The following is an 18,264-nucleotide window of genomic DNA, read 5'->3' on the forward strand; positions in this document are numbered from 1 at the left end:
GAAGATTTATCAGTTTAGTTCAATCTTGCGAGCTGTCTGCCTGTCACCCTGCCATGCAGTGTGTATTCAGGTGTCAGTTCTGTCATCCTTGCCTGCTTTTGATGTGATGATGTCTTTTAAGATGACAGTACATATTTAGCAGCTGTTTAGACTGTAAGAACTTTCACAGCAGAATGACACAGAAGAATATCTTTCCTAACTCTTTTCTTCTTCCTTTGACAAATCAATAATGACATGTCAGTAACAGTGTCTCATTTCCAACCACATTCAGGAACATTCTATTGTTATATTTAATTCTTTCTCACTAAAGTTTACTTTTTAAAAGATATGATCCTTGGTTCTGAATTCTAACCCATTTAGATTACAGAGCTCTGCTCTGCTCTGACTGAAATATTGGGCATTAAAGATGTGCACAAGATGTGCAGCTTGGCAAAGTATGTTTCAATTTTGATCTATAATAAGACAGATTATTCCAATTACTTTATAGCAGTTTGGCCTCTCAGATACCTGAAGCTAGTAATAATGCTGCAGAAGCACTCTTTTCAGTAAATGGTAACCACTAATAATCAGTTTTGTTGAAGGGCATTAAATCAAGGCTAAAAACAACCTAAAGCTTATTTGACTAATTTTCTGGCTTGGAGGCAATTGTAGTCTTTAATTAAACATCAAGGAGGAGCTAAGTGTGGCCCTCTTGTGATTGTTGGGGTACAAATCTCATTAGCCCTAGCCAACATAGCCAGTGGTTAGGAATACTGGCAGAGTGTCAAAATTTTTGTGGTTTAAAAAGCATCTATGCAGCAGGAAAAGTTCATGGACCCATTGAACAAAACTTGCTTCAAGTCTCCCCTCATTAGACGAGCCTTTATTTCTCCTCAGCTGGCACATACTCTCTCAATAACTTAATCCGAGACACCAGCAAGAGAAACAATTAAAAATTTCCACTTAGTCGCAGTTTTGAACAGATTAAAAAAACCCCACAGAATATTGTAGAAAAATAGTGACTGCTTACATCAACAGAGCTTAATTGATTTATTAGCTGCATACTGACTAACTACATGATCGAAAGAACACACTGACTCCAATAGATTTCATAACTCTAACTAGAAAAAGGTGGGAAGAATTGATTGTTGTTATGGGTTTTTCGGGCTCTTTGGCTGTGTTCTGAAGGTTCTTCCTGAAGTTTCACCAGTCTCTGTGGCCGGCATCTTCTGTCCATGCTCTGTTGCTGTTTGTTGGATAGTTGAGTATTTATAGCTGTAGGAACAGCTTTTATCTTTTTCAGGAGATAGGGTGATGATGGTGATCAGCTTGTTTTTGTTGTGGATGTATTGTTGTGATAGATTATCTGTCACTGTGATTGATGGGTGTCATTAGCTGGTCTTTTTTGTGCAATGATCCCTGGTCCTTGTGGTTGGGTAGAGTTTGTTGACCTTTTGCAGTATGTATTTTTCAGTGGTGGGAGCCAAGCCTTGTTCAGTAGAACCAAACACAACAGGATATTTTAGCGCTTCTTGCTGATAATTTATCGTTCCAACCCTCTAGAATGGGGGGGGGACTACAAAATATGGGGAACTACCAGGGGGAATAGATAAGGATTCCAGGATAGTTGAATATAGCCCTATGATTCATGATTCCCTACTTCTGCTTGGGATTTGCAACCAGAAAAGTGTTTATAATGGTCACACTGCAATTTCAGTAGGCCATTAAGGGAAGCAAGAAGCTGGACTCAGCTCTACCTCTGTTCTGTGTTCTTCTTGTATTCTCTTACTCTTAGTACAAGAAATCTGTTGATTCTAAGATGCATTAAGAATAAGGCAGATGAAAGATTGTGTGACTGAAAGGTAAGGTAACCAAAATGTCAATCCCTCAGAGATATTGTTCTTAAGTGAAAAAACTAAGGTACCCCAGAACAATTTATGATAAATAGTAGATTTCCACACCAGCTTCAAGGGTTAGTTGGATCCATATCAGTGCATTAAAATATAATCCGGATCCAGTGTATGCAATCCATAGGGATGAAAACTATGTGGTACATTGGTAAAAATCTGCCTTTTAAAATCCTGCATACAAAAGGAGAAATTTCATCATGGAATCAAAAGCACATTGTATTATTTCTTTCGCATACCACCAATCCATTGGGAACATCTATATCAGAGAGAAAAATAGAATAACATTGTTGATACTCATAAGGATAACTGAAATAAGAAAAATGCATGGATTGTTATTTAGAAAGAAGGTTAAAAGGAAGGGACTCAACCTTTTCCATCAGACAACATCATTTTTCACTCTTAGTCTTTTGAACCAGAAAATAATTTGAACTAGAAAATAATTAGTTTTCACTGTGTTTCCGAATAGAAAGATAAAACCATGTATAAAAAGATTTGGGTTTTACACTGTGGAAGCCATCTACTACTTCTTTTAAACCTATTATATAGACACAAATCACACATATACACATGCACACACACACACACACACACACACACGCACACACACACACACACACACCTAGCAATGAGGAGGAGGAGGAGTAGAGTCACCACCAACACCACCATGGCAGTGCTGAGAGCACTTAAAACACATCTATTCTCTTAAATGAGATGATAGAAAAGAATCTTAAAAATACAAAAGATTCCAACTTTTTACTTCCAGAAGTAACTAATGAAGCTAATGAAGCTAGATTCTACTTGAGAATTATAACTATCCTTTCATTTTAAAACATACATTCATGCTTGAATCTGAAAATATAGTATTGATATGGGTTGAATCTTTGATCACTTTTTGGTCCAAATTTCATGCTATAATACTTTGGACAAAACCCTTCTGTGTTGCTCTGCTGATGTAAAGCAAATGGCATACTTTTTGAAGGCCAATTGTCTCAGCTGCCAAGTGGCAAAATTCTATATAGGAGACACTATAGTCCTCTTCTGAAACATTTGAATTGGCGTCCCAGTAGTTCTAGAGAAACCCATTTCAGGGAATCAAGAATGTGCAAAATCCAAATTAAAAATGAGGATGTCTTGATGGCTTTAATGGTCTTCTTAAATATATTTTTCAGTAGTGTTTTATATTTCACCAAGAACACTGCTTCTTTCTCTTTCTCCAAGCAAAAATGAACTATGAATTCAGTTCACTGTGTGGACAGCAAGGGAATAGTTTCCTTAGCAACTGTAATCATATAAATGCCCTATATATACTCCACTTTTCTTGTAACTTTTTGTTCAAGTTGGATATGAGGGCAATTCAATTGGTTGCTAAAACTCCAAATCAAATCAACAGGCTCAAGCAAAGTCATACTTGAACCTAACTACAAATAAAGACAATGGAAACCAGGGATTCTCATAGCATTAATCCAAATGCATATCAAAGTTTTAAATTTCTAATGGCAGAAATGTTTAATTATTACTATTTCCCCCCCTCCAACTCTGAAAGTCAATATGATTGCCAGTATGCTTTTCAGAATGCAGCCACTGCAAATTCAGTCCTTTATTGGATATGCTTTGAATTATTGACAGGTTGTAGGTATGATAGTTGTTTCTCTAGCATCAAATTGAAATAGGGAAAAAGGGGATGCTGGAAATGCAAAGACAAACTCAGGGGGGTTTCTGTTTCTCTAATAGTAAAACATTGCTTTGCGATGATCGGTAAGTGTTTCGCATACCGATTTTCGCATAGCGATGTTTTTTTAGCAGCTGATCGCCGGTTCCAAAATGGCCAGCGGGTAAAGAAAATGGCCGCCCGCTGTGTTTTTGCGCCCTTTCCTCACTTACCGGGCAGCGAAAATGGCGTCCGCATGGAGGATTTCCACATAAAGTTGTTTTTTGCCCATAGGAACACATTAAACGTTTTTAATGCGTTTCTATGGGCTTTTTTGCCCCGCATAGCGACAAATCCACATAGTGACAATTTTTTCGGAACAGATTATCGTCGCTATGTGGGGCACCACTATATATAAATATATACAGTGGTGCCCCACATAGCGACGATAATCTGTTCCGAAAAAATCGTCACTATGTGGATTCGTCGCTATGCGGGGCAAAAAAGCCCATATATATACAGAAATACACACACATTATAAATCTTCTCTTTTGATTATACTGATTTCCTCTAACATATTATCCTCCTAGATTTTCTATTTAATGCAACTCAGTATTAGGGTGGCTGAATAGCTCAGTGAATTGGATACCTGGCTTTGGGGGTTGTGAGTTTGATTTCTCTACTGTTTTCCAAGAGAAGACCCAGTCTGTGTAGCCTTGGGCAAGCTGCATGATCCCAGGGCAAACCTGGAAGAAAGGTGTCAGTTCTGACTATTTTCTACCTGGAATACTCTCTAGCTAGGACACACTGAAAAGGGCCACTATAAGTCTTGTTTGACTTGACAGCATGCAGCTGTTAATGCAAGTCTATATGCGGTTCTCCTGAAAAAATTCCATTGCCCCACTGCAATAAGGAATAAAAAATAAAACTGAACAAAATTGCAGGGCTTCTTATATGAACTGGATGTCCACATACAGAATATGTTCTACATTAATATACTGTATTCCATTAGCAGCAAAAAATTGTTCCTTTCCAACACCACCAATAATACATAGTCTGAGGGCCAAATTATACAGAATTCAGTTGTGATCAGAAGAGGGAGTTTGAGAATCAGGGAAGACTTTTCAGAACTCCTATATTTTTTCAAATTAGCATGTTTCTAGATTTAATTGTTTGCTAGTTTCCCTCTTGTAGGTGAGAACAGCAACCTTTTTGCCCCTTCAGCTTAACAAGACAATAAGAAGAGAAGGGCTTTTTTAAAAAATGCATTTTGGGAGTTCTGGAGTGCAAAACTTGTTAAGTGCAAGACACTGTACAAAGTTTGAAATGAAACATACAAGGTCCTCCAGCAGATAATGCTGCTGCATATTGAAAAAAAACTATGCTGGTCTTTTTCATTCTTGTGGAAAAGCAAGTAAATAAATAAATAAATTTTCGAACACAAAACTGTTTCTTTCAATGGGATGACTAAATGTGTTTGGACACCGTTTCTCATTGAGAATGAGGAAAACTGTGAATATGTGCCACACCCTCAGCCTGCTTCATTTTTGTGTTTGATCTTTAGATTTATTCACCAGTGCTCACTCATGAACATCTGGCTAAATCTGGTCTCTAGAACACAAACAGATTTCCACTTCTAGTGATGGCCATCTGTAAAGTACAATTTAACCTTGAAACAAAAAGCTAACTCAACAAGTTCCAAATGGGTCTTTTACCAAATGAAACAATAGAACAATGGATTCTGGTTTATATTAGCATAAAGTGGTACTGGAAGGGGTGCTAATTCAGATTCCAGTGGCAAATATAACACAGTGATATGAATGTCAACAAGATTCACCACAAGAGTCAATGGATATATTCAAGACCGGGGGGGGGGGGAGGAGAGGAAGAAAAGACAAGAGGAGCAAGAAGAAAAGGAAGAAGAACAAAAAGCATATATAAAGAACACAAGATGTTGCTTGTGTTATAAATATATTAATCAACAGCTGCATGTAAAAACACAAGGCTCTGTTCTTTTGGCTTCTACATTTGTTACACAGTCTTGTTTATAAAGATTTGTTTATATAATTAGTGGCTTGTGTCAGTTTCTTGGAGTTTAAATACAGGTCATGTACAGGTGCATACCTCCCCCACATCATTAGTTCTGAAGGAGCATGTGGCTAACTGCAGCAGGATTACACCTGCTGCCGCACCTACACCAGTGCATTGCTGGGATGCATTGTTTTTAAGTTTTTAGCTCAAGATTTACTGACACCTTGTTCCTAAAGTGCATTTGCCTAGAAGCATTCTTACTGGTTTCATGTGAACATTCAAGCTCAGCAAAAGTTAATTTCATTTGGATCAGAATCTCACACAGCAATGGTTGAACAGCTCAGGGCTGACCTACTCTATTACCTCATGGTGACACTTCAACTTGATCTTTGTCTTAAGTTCTTGATGGCATTTCTGGTTCTCTATAAAGACCTCATTTCCGCAAATGAGAAATGCAAATGGCAAGTTTGTTCATAGATTGAAGGGTGCAGGAAGAACACAAGGATACCAGCAATGGTTTGCAGGGCTGGGCACTCCGCTTTAGTTTTAATTCCCTTCTTCCAATCTAGCTTCCTAGGCTTCCTAGGAGGAGAAGGAGTGAAGGGTTTAAAAGTCTCAAGTCACAATCATCTTTGACTCCTTCGAAGGACAATGCAGAGAGTCTGATGCTTTCCACTTTTTGTCTCTTCTCTCCGACTCCACTCTTCCTTTTCCCTGATCTAAAATTAGTGGTGCTCTGATGATTTAGGCTCTGATGATTTAATCAATTACTTTGTAGCAGGAAAGCATACTTTATTTCATCTTCCTGAGTTTGTCTTTCTCTTTTCCCATTTCTATTTTGAGACATGAATGTTGCATTTAACATGAAGGATTGATGGGTTTACCAATCCACCCTATTAATACCATTTAATACCATTAGGTTCTTTGCTCCACCTCATGGTCACCTCAGAAATGCCATTAATTTGGTTTATTGTTACAAAGTTGTCTGAAGACCATGTCAGGCCAGGGAGTCTGATGCCTGAACACATTCCTTTAAAGCTCTATAAAATGTTATAGATATTTAGGAAAAAATCAGAAGCCTTTGCTTGTCACAGCTGCCATTTATCTCAGAAAAAGAGTTAATTCAGAAATGAAACCAGACATCCATTTCCAATCCTATCAAAATTCATCAGGATATCATGGTATATGTATTTTCATTGTTACAATAATTCCAGGCAGCATCAGCTCGTCTAATTCTATCAACTTTATTTATCTACCTTGCTTCCATGTCCCATAAGCACAAAAATACTTTCTAAGTTGTTGAAACATCCAAAATCTTACAGCTATGAAAAACTGTAGACAGAAATGCTTAAAAATATATGAAAGTTAAACTTGTGTTGCAGGCAAATGCTTAGGTCAGAATTCAATCCAAAATAATAATTGCATAATAATTGCAATGAAATGCCAAGAAGAATGTTTCAATTACATTCTAAAATGCAGCTTCTTATAGCCTAAAAAGGCACAATCAAAAAGCACAGAATACATCTCTAAAATGCACAGTTTAAAAGTAAAAAGCATTATAACTTTAAGTCATTTTTAGCATTTTAGCTCATTTTAATTGACACAGAGAATTATCTAAGTACTCACTCAGCCAAACTTGTTTGAATCTATGGAGGAAAGTCCATGATGTCCTTGTCTGTTGGTGCTGCTACATAATTCCTGATGTTCCCTGGTAGCTAAGTTACTGGTATGCAATGTATGTGTGGCATTGTGCATTGCCTTGCTGTGTCTCTTGCCTCCCTACATTTGTATTTCTCCCATATGTTTTACTTCCCTTTAAATTGTAAACATTCTCTTTTGCCAGGCATGTACGTTTCAGGGGCCTGGATTCACAATGAAAAAAACTATAATAGACATTTCTATTGTATTTACAACTTCTGACAATACAGTTCCTGTACTTCAGAATCTAGCAAGCTGCTACCATGGCAATAAGCATTATTATTTTGACTAATTGTTACAGAGCCTAAGGATTTCAAAGGATTGAAACTACAGGTGCCTAGTAAAATAAAGTAGAACAAGTCACAGGAAATGCAAACACCATCTACGTTGTCATATTAAACTTTTACATATTACAAAACAATTATTCTAACACACTTTCAATTGTCTCCTTGCTTACATTCACACTGAACTTTTTATCAGTTTGTAAATACATTCAGCTGTCAGATGTGAAAGAGATTCTTTGCAAAGTTTATGTACCATGACCTTGCTTCCAAATTTCGCTGGAGCTGGCTGATTATTTTGCAATGACTTTTAGTAAACTGTTCTTTAAATCTCATTTTTAAAATACAGTGTACATTTTTGGGATTGCATTTTCTATACCCTCTTAATTATTTTACCATTCTAATCATTTAACATTTCGCATATTGACAACTGCATATATGCCTACTATAAAACATGAAAGATCCAAAGTTGATCCAGTGGGAAATACAATAATTTCTTTGCATTTCACTTTCTGTTGTGATTGATAAAACTTGACAGTTAAGCTCAGCCCAAGTTCTGAATCCAGCAGTTTGCAATATTGAAATGCTTTCTGTAGTAGCCCACAGTGAACTGGAAAGTAATAATAAAAGTGTAATATTCAGGTGTTCGATGTTTCTATTTTCTTACAATTTGAAAATGTTTTTCTCTTATAAGTAAAATTCTCAACAAACATTTCACCTCATCTTGATTAAAAAGTTGGCAGGCCTAGATAAAATTTCCCTATCTGGGAATTTCCCTATGCCAAATAGATTATATTTTATCATTCAATATGAGACTATGTGTGAGAACAAGTGGGGGGGGCACAACATAGTGTCGTGCTAGGACTCAGGAGACCTGTATTCAAATCCCCCCTCACCCATTAAAACTGCACTGGGAAATGGTAATGATAAACAACTCCATAAAAACCTTGATTATCTCAAAAACCCTACTAGGCTCGCCATAAATTCAAAATATCTTAACATGAATGAATACTTTATTATGGTCAAATACCAGTAAAACCAAATCAATATAAATAGATACATATAATTATAGTTTCGTAAAGTCAGTCAGGGTAATAAAATTCCATTAAAACGTGATAAAACAAATTCTTCTTTCCAGTTAATAACATCATATATCCTTAATATAAGTAAAACCTCAGCCAGCGTTATATCAAAAACATATCCATCTAAAATCACCTGCCCAAACTTTTGATTGTGAATAACCATTGCTGCCACACAAAATTTGGCCACTTGTCTCGCAATATAAGGGGTATTGTCAGAGAGTAGCAACTGGACATAATCCTCCTCTGATCTCCCAGGAGATTTACAGATAATAGGTGATAAAAGCTCCATATGAAGATCCTGATAGCAAGTACAGAAAAGGAGAACATGACCAACTGATTCAATTTTATCACTATGACAAGGGCAGAGACAATCTGATATAGGCAAATCTCGAAATCTTCCCTCCAGAAGCTTAGAAGGAAATACACTGAGCCTAGCTAGCGTAAAAGCCCTTATGGTTTTAGATGACATAGTGCTAGCTAAATACGAGGAGGTGATAAAAGCAGATTTCTTAAGAAAATTATATTTCCCTAACTGGCCAACATGGTCCTGTAGTTCAGTGTCCCATACCCTTAACTTCACTGCTTGATGGCATCCTTGAGACCCATTGCTATAAGTATATTGGGGGGAAAGCCAATTTTTGATATCTCTTCAGTTATATGCTTCTTCCACTCCGACTGAAAGGAATCTAGTAGGATCAGTTGGGCCAAGCCTTCTAATGAAAAAATCAGTTTAAGCCAGTATTTCACCATAAGGACTTTAGCCCGTGCTTTAATGGGTATTAACCCAAACTATAAGTGAAGAGCCACATTGGAAGTACAGGGTGGAACTCCAAGAATGGCTCTCGCGAATTTGATCTGAACAATCTCCAGAGGTCGTAGATTAGCGTAAGCGAATAGCTGAGAGCCAGAAAGCATTTGTGAAATAATCCTGGCATTAAAAACTTGTATTGCTGATGGTACATGTTTACTCCCATCAGTATGGAAAAATCTTCTTAGTATCCCAGTATTTTTCTGGGCACTCATTGCTGCGTGGTTTACATGAGTAAGCCAGGATCCTGAAGAGTGAAAAACTATGCCAAGATATTTATAGCATGCTACTTCCTCTACAGGGCGTCCATTTATGCTTTATTCTCCTTCTACTCACAACCATAATCTTGGTTTTAGCATAGTTAATTATTAGTTGTTCTTTATTACAGTAGGAGAAGGATCTCAGAAGTCTTCTAAATCCTACACACATTGTTGACAGTAAAACAGCATCATCAGCACAGAGGAAGATTGAAATTGGGCGAGAGGCAAGTTTGGGTTGATGAAAATTGGGGTTACTTAAATTCCCAACTAAGCCATTGATATAGAAATTGAACAATGTATCTTAACATCAAGACTAGGCTTGAAGTATTTCTGACATTGATTTTTTTAAAATAAAAGGTAAAAGGAAAATAAGAAAAGAGAAGAACATGGCAAAAATAGTAAAAGAGTTCCAAAATCATATGAACGTGGGTACAGTTTACAACATATGAAACAGAATCCCCAGGACGGAAAAAAAGCTTTTTTGAACCTAAGAGGTAAATCCAGGATTGCAAAATATCTACTCACAAGTAATGGTAAACCTCCTCATGGAAACATTCCCTCCCTTCTTGGAGAGAGACTGGAATCACTCTCTTTCCTTTCTTGAAGTGAGACAGTAAGCCACCTTCCTCCATTGGCTATAGAACTATGGTGGCTAATCTTCTAAGGACTTGTCATTTATTTATTTATTTATTTATTTATCTATTTATTTATTTATTTATTTATTTATTTATTTATTCATTCATTCATTCATTCATTCAATCAATCAATCAATCAATCAATCAATCAATCAATCAATCAATCAATCAATCAATTAATTAATTAATTAATTAATTAATTATTAATTATTATTTGGATTTCTACCCTGCCCATCTAGAACAAAGTTCTACTCTGGACAGCATAACAAATTTAAAAACAGTTAAACCAATAAACATGCACTATAAATCCAAGATGGTAAGATCTGAATTTAAGATACAGCAGGAGGGAAAGCCTGCCCAAATACCCAGGTCTTGTGTTTGCTTCTGAAGACACCCAGAGGGGGAGCCAGGTGGATTTCCATGGGCAAGTTGTTCCAGATGCAAGGGGCCACTGCCGAGAAGGTCCGGTTCCGCGTTCTTTCCTTCTGGACCTCCCTCAGCATTAGGCCCCTCAGTCACCCGGCCTGGCTGGAATTAGGGTTAATATTTGTAAAAGATGTTTGATGGTAGGTTATGAGGCATTGTAACATCCAGCTTAGTACTCACATTGGCTGAAGTCTCAGGTCAGCATGACCCTGCTTGCACAAGTTCTTTTGTGGAAGCAGCTGCAATGATCTGATGAAGTGTCAGTCATACACAGCCAGCCATAGAGCTGACACCTCCTCGGATCACCACAGCAGTTTCTGCAGTTGGAGTCTGCAGAAATATTAAATAGGACATTGGCCATAGTTTTGTAATTTTTTTCCTCCCCTTTCATGGTCTTTCTGAAACAAACGGGGTTGCCTCAGTACTTGACTGTCTTGATGTGTAAGTTGTGTTTTGGACAAGAAGCTACCGATAGGATAGAATATGGAGAGACAGAATGGTTTCCTATAGGCAAAGGTGTCAGACACAGGTGCATTTTATCCCCTCATCTGTTCAGTCTATATGCAGAACATATCTAGAAAGCCAGACTAGATTCAGATGATGAGTGGAAATCATGACTGCAGAAGAACTACACAACTTTAGCATTGACGATGAAGAAATTCAAATAGTTAGAGCTTTTGTATGCCTTCGTTAAATCATCTAGCTAAATGGAGACTGCAGCCAAGAAATAAAAAGACTGAGACTCAGAAGTACAGAAATGAAGGAATTAGAAGAGATCATCAAGTGTAAGGATGTTTCACTGGAGACCAAGACCAAGATCATCAACATTCTTGTATTCTCAAGTGTATGGGTGTGAAAGCTGGACAGTAAAGGAAAATGATTCATTTGAAATGTGGTGCTGGAGAGAGCTTTGCAGATATCCTGGACTGCCAGAAAGACAAAGGTTCGATCAAGCCCGAACTATCTCTGGAGGCAAAAATGTTGAAGCTGAGGCTGTCCTACTTTGGGCACATCATAAGAAGGCAGGATTCTCTGGAAAAGGCATAATGCTGGAAAAGGTGGAAGGTAGCAGGAAAAGAAGAAGAGCAAATACGAGATGGGCTGAGTCCCTAAAGGAATCACAGGCTTGAATTTATAAGACTTGAGCAGGACTGTTGAGGACAGGACATTTTAGAAATCTCTCAGTCATAAGGTCACCATGAGTTGAATGCAACTTGATGGCACATAACCATAACATAATTCTTTCTGTGCTCACATCTGAATTATAAAGAAAATCACTGCATTTGTTGAGCTAAGATTATTAAAAATACTAACTTTATACTATGGCTGTCACCTAGCAGCATGCATGACTTAGATGTCAATAGACCACACTTTTGTATAACACCCATGATGTTTCTCTGTGTTTCCCATATGCAGCTTTGCTGAGTGCTTGCTGTTTCTATTCACAAATGCTACATTCAGTCTCTACTCCTTTTCTGAACCTGTTTTCCCTCCAAAGACTATTTATTGAAAGGCTGCTGTCAGAATATTATCAAAAAGGCCTTTTTATTCCATTGATACTTCAGTAAGATCATGCAGGTAGGTGAAATCTAAATCTGAGTTCTGAACAGCCAACCCTTCATCGGTCTGTAAAACCGAATACTATTAATAAGAATAGAACTGTAAATGTAGGCTCCTGAAACAAAAGGTCTTAAAGAAGCAGAAGCTAATAGCCTAGGTTTAAAGAGGCTGTGCTTTTTTTAAAGGAGCGGGGCAATATTGATAGCAGTGCAGTTCAAGCTTATAGTTTTTCAAACTAAGATGCTTGGGAAGATTGGCATGGACAGCCAGGTGATATCTCCTCATGACATAATCCACTTAACACCAAAGTGAACCTCTTAAATCTTGTTGAAATTAGATGAACGTGAAGTAGCTTCCTTACTGGAGCTGCTCGGATATAGCATATCTTCCTTTATATTTCTGTTATTTTCAACCTTACTCATGGGTTTCTTCAGCTTTGTTTCTGTTATCTCTCATATATCCCAACCTGCTTCTTCTGAGCATGTTCTAATAATTACTGGTGTTTCTTTTCTTCTCCACATTGGACTTTTTGGTGTTCCTTTTATAGAAAGGAGTCAGTCTTGTTTGACTCCCTTTCTTCCCACCAAATATCTGTTGGCATATAGATATTTCTCTTACAGTCTTTTAGACCTAGAGATTGGCATGAGCCACCAGTTTGGTAGATTGTGGCAGTTTGTTTAGCAGCCGAAAAGGTGTTTAGTGTTTCAAAGCCCTGCCTCCTCCAGTGGGCACCAATTCAGAGCCAGTGCCTGGAGGACATGGGGCACGGAAACCAAGCCACTGCCTCTCAGTGGGTACTCGTTACAAAAGGTGGGTCTTTGAAGCACCATTCAGCTAAAGGAACCAGCATGAACCAGTTCATACCCATCTCTATTTAGACCTTCCAATAATTGCATTGTCTAAAGTATCCATAATTCAATTCCTACTACAGCAATAGCAGTGGATGCAATGCAAAAAACATGACAAGGAAACCTTTGTTGTCATCCTCCAGTGACTAACACAACCTATTTAAATTTGCCAAAATGCCCAAACTGAAATTCCATTGCCAAGTATAATTTGCACAGAGGGGCAAAATTGGTCTGGTTGTTTTTCATACAAAACCACCTTTTTTGCTATGTGTCTTTGTTCACATATGTATAGATATGTAATATGCAACATAGCTCTATGGGAGCATTTAACCACACTGGAGGCAGGTGGTGCAGCATGGTCTCCCCCAATTTGAAGAGACCCTTGTCCAGCAGGCCAAGGCAAAGAGGCAGACCCGAAACCAGCAAAATCAGGGAGCTGGACCAGGTACAGATTGTATTTGTCTTCAGTGTGGAAGGGACTGTCACTCTCAAATCGGCCTTCTTGGCCACACTAGATGCTGTTCCAAGTCCTCCGTACAGAGCACGTTACCATAGTCTTTCGACACTGAAGGATGCCTAATCAGGATAAATCAGGTATACACATAGCAGATTTTTCATTGTGTTATTGTTCAACTGCTAAATAGCTATTTCTAAATTTAGAAATAACTAAATGAAGTGTACCCCCTCTGAAGTCCAACAGCATAGACTTCATTTTTATGTTTCAAATGTTTACTTTAAAAAAAAAAAAAAGAGCACATGACTGTCATTTCATAGAAAAATATTTTCATTAAATATACTCATCTCCTATTCAGAAACAGGAAAAAATGTGTCTTTGGACTACATCTTCCAAAATGGCCCATCCAGCATGGCCCATAATCCCCTGTGATCACGTACAGTATAAACTCTTATACCAAAGATGGCCATCCTACTGCTGTGAAATTGCTAAATCTTCAATTCTCAGAGCAATGTAAGATATTAATTGCCAAGAAAGAGCAATTGGAAAGGTTTAATGAGAACTAATTAACAATATGAAGACGTGAAAGTTGTGTTTGTATTAAGGGAAGACAGTTCACAATTAATTTTAGGTTAATTTACATACCATTAATTTGTATGCATGAAGTAGTCTGGATTATTTTTTTAGTGAATGTCATAGTACTTAAGATCAAAGGGTTATTTGAGTAATTATAAGCTATGAAACTCTATTGCCAAGGTCATAGATCCATCTGAAGTTTGTTTTGGATGGCCACTCCTTTATCCAAGGTAAAACGTTTGCTTTGAGTTTTGGTAATTGAATAATTATCTATAATTAATGGGCAATAATCAATTGTATTCAGGAGTATAAACACATTGACTAGATATATGCATGCTTCTTGCAACGTAAGTTGATATCTCCCATGCTGTGGTTAGACAGAAAACTCCGAATTATGATGTGTTAAAAATCATAAATTTCAAACTTACTGTATCTACATGAAATGCGTATTTTCTTTTTTAAATGCCTAATCTGTTAGAAATATTCAGTAGCAATGAGTGGCTTTCACTTTGAGCCTAACTGATAGTACATCTTGATTAAGTAGAAGAGGTTTTGATATTAAACAATGTATTAAAAAATTGTATTAGCATGCTCTGATTTTAACATAAGTCAGCTTTCAGACTTCAGCCGCTTCAGGCATATGTAATGAGCTTGAACAGCGTAAGAAGAGCTGGGTAATGTATAGGAATTAGCAACACTCTCCTCTAAAATGATAAGTAGGAATGATTAGAAAACTGTATGTCCTCTTAAACTATTAGTATCTTAATTTTTGCTAGCACAACAGCAGAACTAAACCCACTTTAACATGATTTCTGGGGTATGTTTTACTGGAAATATAGTAAACAGCAGTCAAAAACTAACTGGCAGCCAAAGGCTTCCTACTAGACATGGGGATGAATATAAAAATGAATCAGGATATTCATAAATATCCCTGATTCATCAGATATTTGTTGCTTCATATTTGTTGGGGTCCAGAGACCCCAACAAATACGAAGCAATGAATATAACCTTTTTATATTTGTCCCTTCGTTCCCTATCTGTTTATGCCCACCACGGATCAGCTGTTCCTTGGGAGCATAAGCAGAGAGGGATTTTCCCTTTGGGTAGCTTGCTAAAGCTTGCCTAAAAGGAATCCCACCCCTGGGGCTGGGGGATGGCTTGGTTCCCCTTTCCTCCTCTTCCTATGCCTGTGTGGCATAAGAAGAGGAGGGAAGGGATCAAAGGGATCCCTAAGCCGCTGTGGGATCGCTTTGAACCCTGCTTTCCTCCTCCTTTTGTCAAGCCCTGCTGGGGATTGAAAATAAAACAGCTAACATTATAATGCCTTTCTACAAAACTATGGTAAGGCCGCACCTGGAAAACTGAGTACAGTTTTGGTCCTTGCACCTCGAAAAAAGACATTGTTGGACTGGAAAAGAAGAGAGTGACTAAAATGATGACTGGGCTGGGGCACCTCCCTTATGAGGAAAGGCTACAGCATTTGGGGCTCTTTAGTCTAGAGAAAAGGTGCCTGAGGGGGGACATGATTGAGACGTATAAGATTATGCAGGGGATGGATAAAGTAGATAGAGGGAAGCTCTTTTCTCCTTCACGCAATACCAGAACCAGGGGACATCCACTCAAATTGAGTGTTAGTAGAGTGAGAACAGACAAAAGAAAATATTTCTTTACCCAGTGTACTGTGGAACTCCTTGCCACAGAATGTGGTGATGGCATCTGGCCTAGATGTCTTTAAAAGGGAATTGGGCAGATTTCTGGAGAAAAAGTCCATTGCAGGTTACAAGCCATGATGAGGATGTATAATCTCCAGTCTTAGAAGGAAGGTACCGCCTAGAGTAGACCTTTGGCCTAGATGGGCAGGATAGAAATCCAATAAATGAATAGATAGATAGATAGATAGATAGATAGATAGATAGATAGATAGATAGATAGATAGATAGATAGATAGATAGATAGATAGATAGATAGATAGATAGATAGATAGATAGATAGATAGATAGATAGATAGATAGATAGATAGATAGATAGATAGATAGATAGATAGATAGATAGGTCTATAAGTCTCTCATAGGAGGTCTGTATAGGACAGGAACCCTGTGACAACATTCAGATATTTCTCCATGGAATCCGACAAAGATGAAATTTGAAGAATTAATAATACACAGAGAAAAACAAGATGATACAACTAGAATGAACGGGACAATGAGTATAATTTATAAATTATTGATCAAGAAAGATCAACGAAAGGCTGTTAAAAATCATAGCAAATGGATTTGGGGGAATAAATAAAAGAAAGTATAAAGGAATATATGGGGTAAAGGTAAAGGTAAAGGTTCCCCTTGACAATTTTTGTCCAGTCGTGTTTGACTCTAGGGGGCAGTGCTCATCCCCGTTTCCAAGCCATAGAGCCACCGTTTTTGTCCGAAGACAATCTTCCGTGGTCACATGGCCAGTGCGACTTAGACACGGAACGCTGTTACCTTCCCACCGAGGTGGTCCCTATTGATCTACTTGCATTTGCATGCTTTCGAACCACTAGGTTGGCGGGAGCTGGGACAAGCGACGGGCGCTCACTCCGTCGCGTGGATTCGATCTTACGACTGCTGGTCTTCTGACCCTGCAGCACAGGCTTCTGCGGTTTAGCCCACAGCGCCACCACGTCCCTAGAATATATGGGGTAAGAGAATTTAAAAGCATATGTGAGTAAGTATAAAGGAAAACTTGTATAAAATAGCTTGCAGGTGGCATTTTATACTGATGAAAGTATATTGTATAGATAATAAATACAATGTTGAGGATGCAATCAAATTATGGGTATATACATACAGATGTGGTGGGAATGTGAAAAGGTGTCAACATTTTGGAAGCTGCGTTTTAATGAGATAAATGTAATATTGGATCTAAATATAAGAGCCTGCAGATGATCTGCCATGTGAAGGGTTGAAAAAAAATTAATTGTGATTTTATTAACAGCAACAAGTAAAGTATGATTTGCAAATAACTGAATAGTATAATAAGATTTGGGGTATAACAATTAATTATACTATGTGATATGTTAAAGAAAGGATTGCTGGATAAGAATACAATTAGTGATATATGGGGAGATTTTATAAGATTTGTATTAATAAAAGGGAAAGGTCAATTACCTACACAATGAACATTACTATTTTGGAGGGAATAGCCCCTCCCTGAATAATTATTGTATTAGAAGTATCCAAATTACTCTGGGTGATGGGGTGCACTAAGTTATATTCTAGTTAAATGTTGATTGTTTTGTTTCATTCTGTTTTATATGTTAAATATTTAAAAAAATTAAAAGTGTAGGACTTGTCTGTTAGGACAAGGATTTTAAAGGGCTTTTTTTTAAAAAAAGAAAAGAAAAGTAAATTGCATATTTTAAAAGATCACTGTTCTTCCTGGATTCTTCCAGGAGCAGCAATTCACCCCCTTTTCCCTGCTAAGAATGTTCCCCTGCAGGGTTATAATGTAAAGGGGAGAGCGGTGAGCCTGCAAACACAGCCATTCTTTGCCTACCCCCGGTTTAGCTGAAGTATACAGTGGGGTCTTGACTTGAGAACTTAATCCGTATTGGAAGGCGGTTCTCAAGTCAAAAAGTCTGTAAGTCAAGTCTCCATTGACCTACAGCGCATTGAAAACTGATTAATCCCGTAACAGTCCGTTTTTGTTCCATTTTGGTTTTTTTCTGGTCTGTAAGTCAAATCTCAGTCTGCAAGTCAAACCTAGATTTTGCGGCCAGAGAAGTCTGTAACTCAAAAAGTCTGTAAGTCAAGCCGTCTGTAAGTCAAGGGTCCACTGTATATTTTTTTCATTGACGACAATCCTTGAAGACTGAAATAGATTTGAGCTATTGATAAATACATCTGTACACACTGTGCCGCTATATTATCAGGTTAATTTGTATGGTCTGCTGCTTGTTGATTACTGATAAACATTCTGATTCACTTTATGTACTTGGCTTATTTACATTAACTTTTCAGTTAAAATAAGGCCACTTTTTGTCTTTCTAAACCCAATTAGATTCAGTAGCCAAAATACCATCACATATTT

The sequence above is a fragment of the Pogona vitticeps genome, chromosome 3 (genome assembly GCF_051106095.1).
Source record: "Pogona vitticeps strain Pit_001003342236 chromosome 3, PviZW2.1, whole genome shotgun sequence".
NCBI classification, from domain to species: Eukaryota; Metazoa; Chordata; class Lepidosauria; order Squamata; family Agamidae; genus Pogona; species Pogona vitticeps.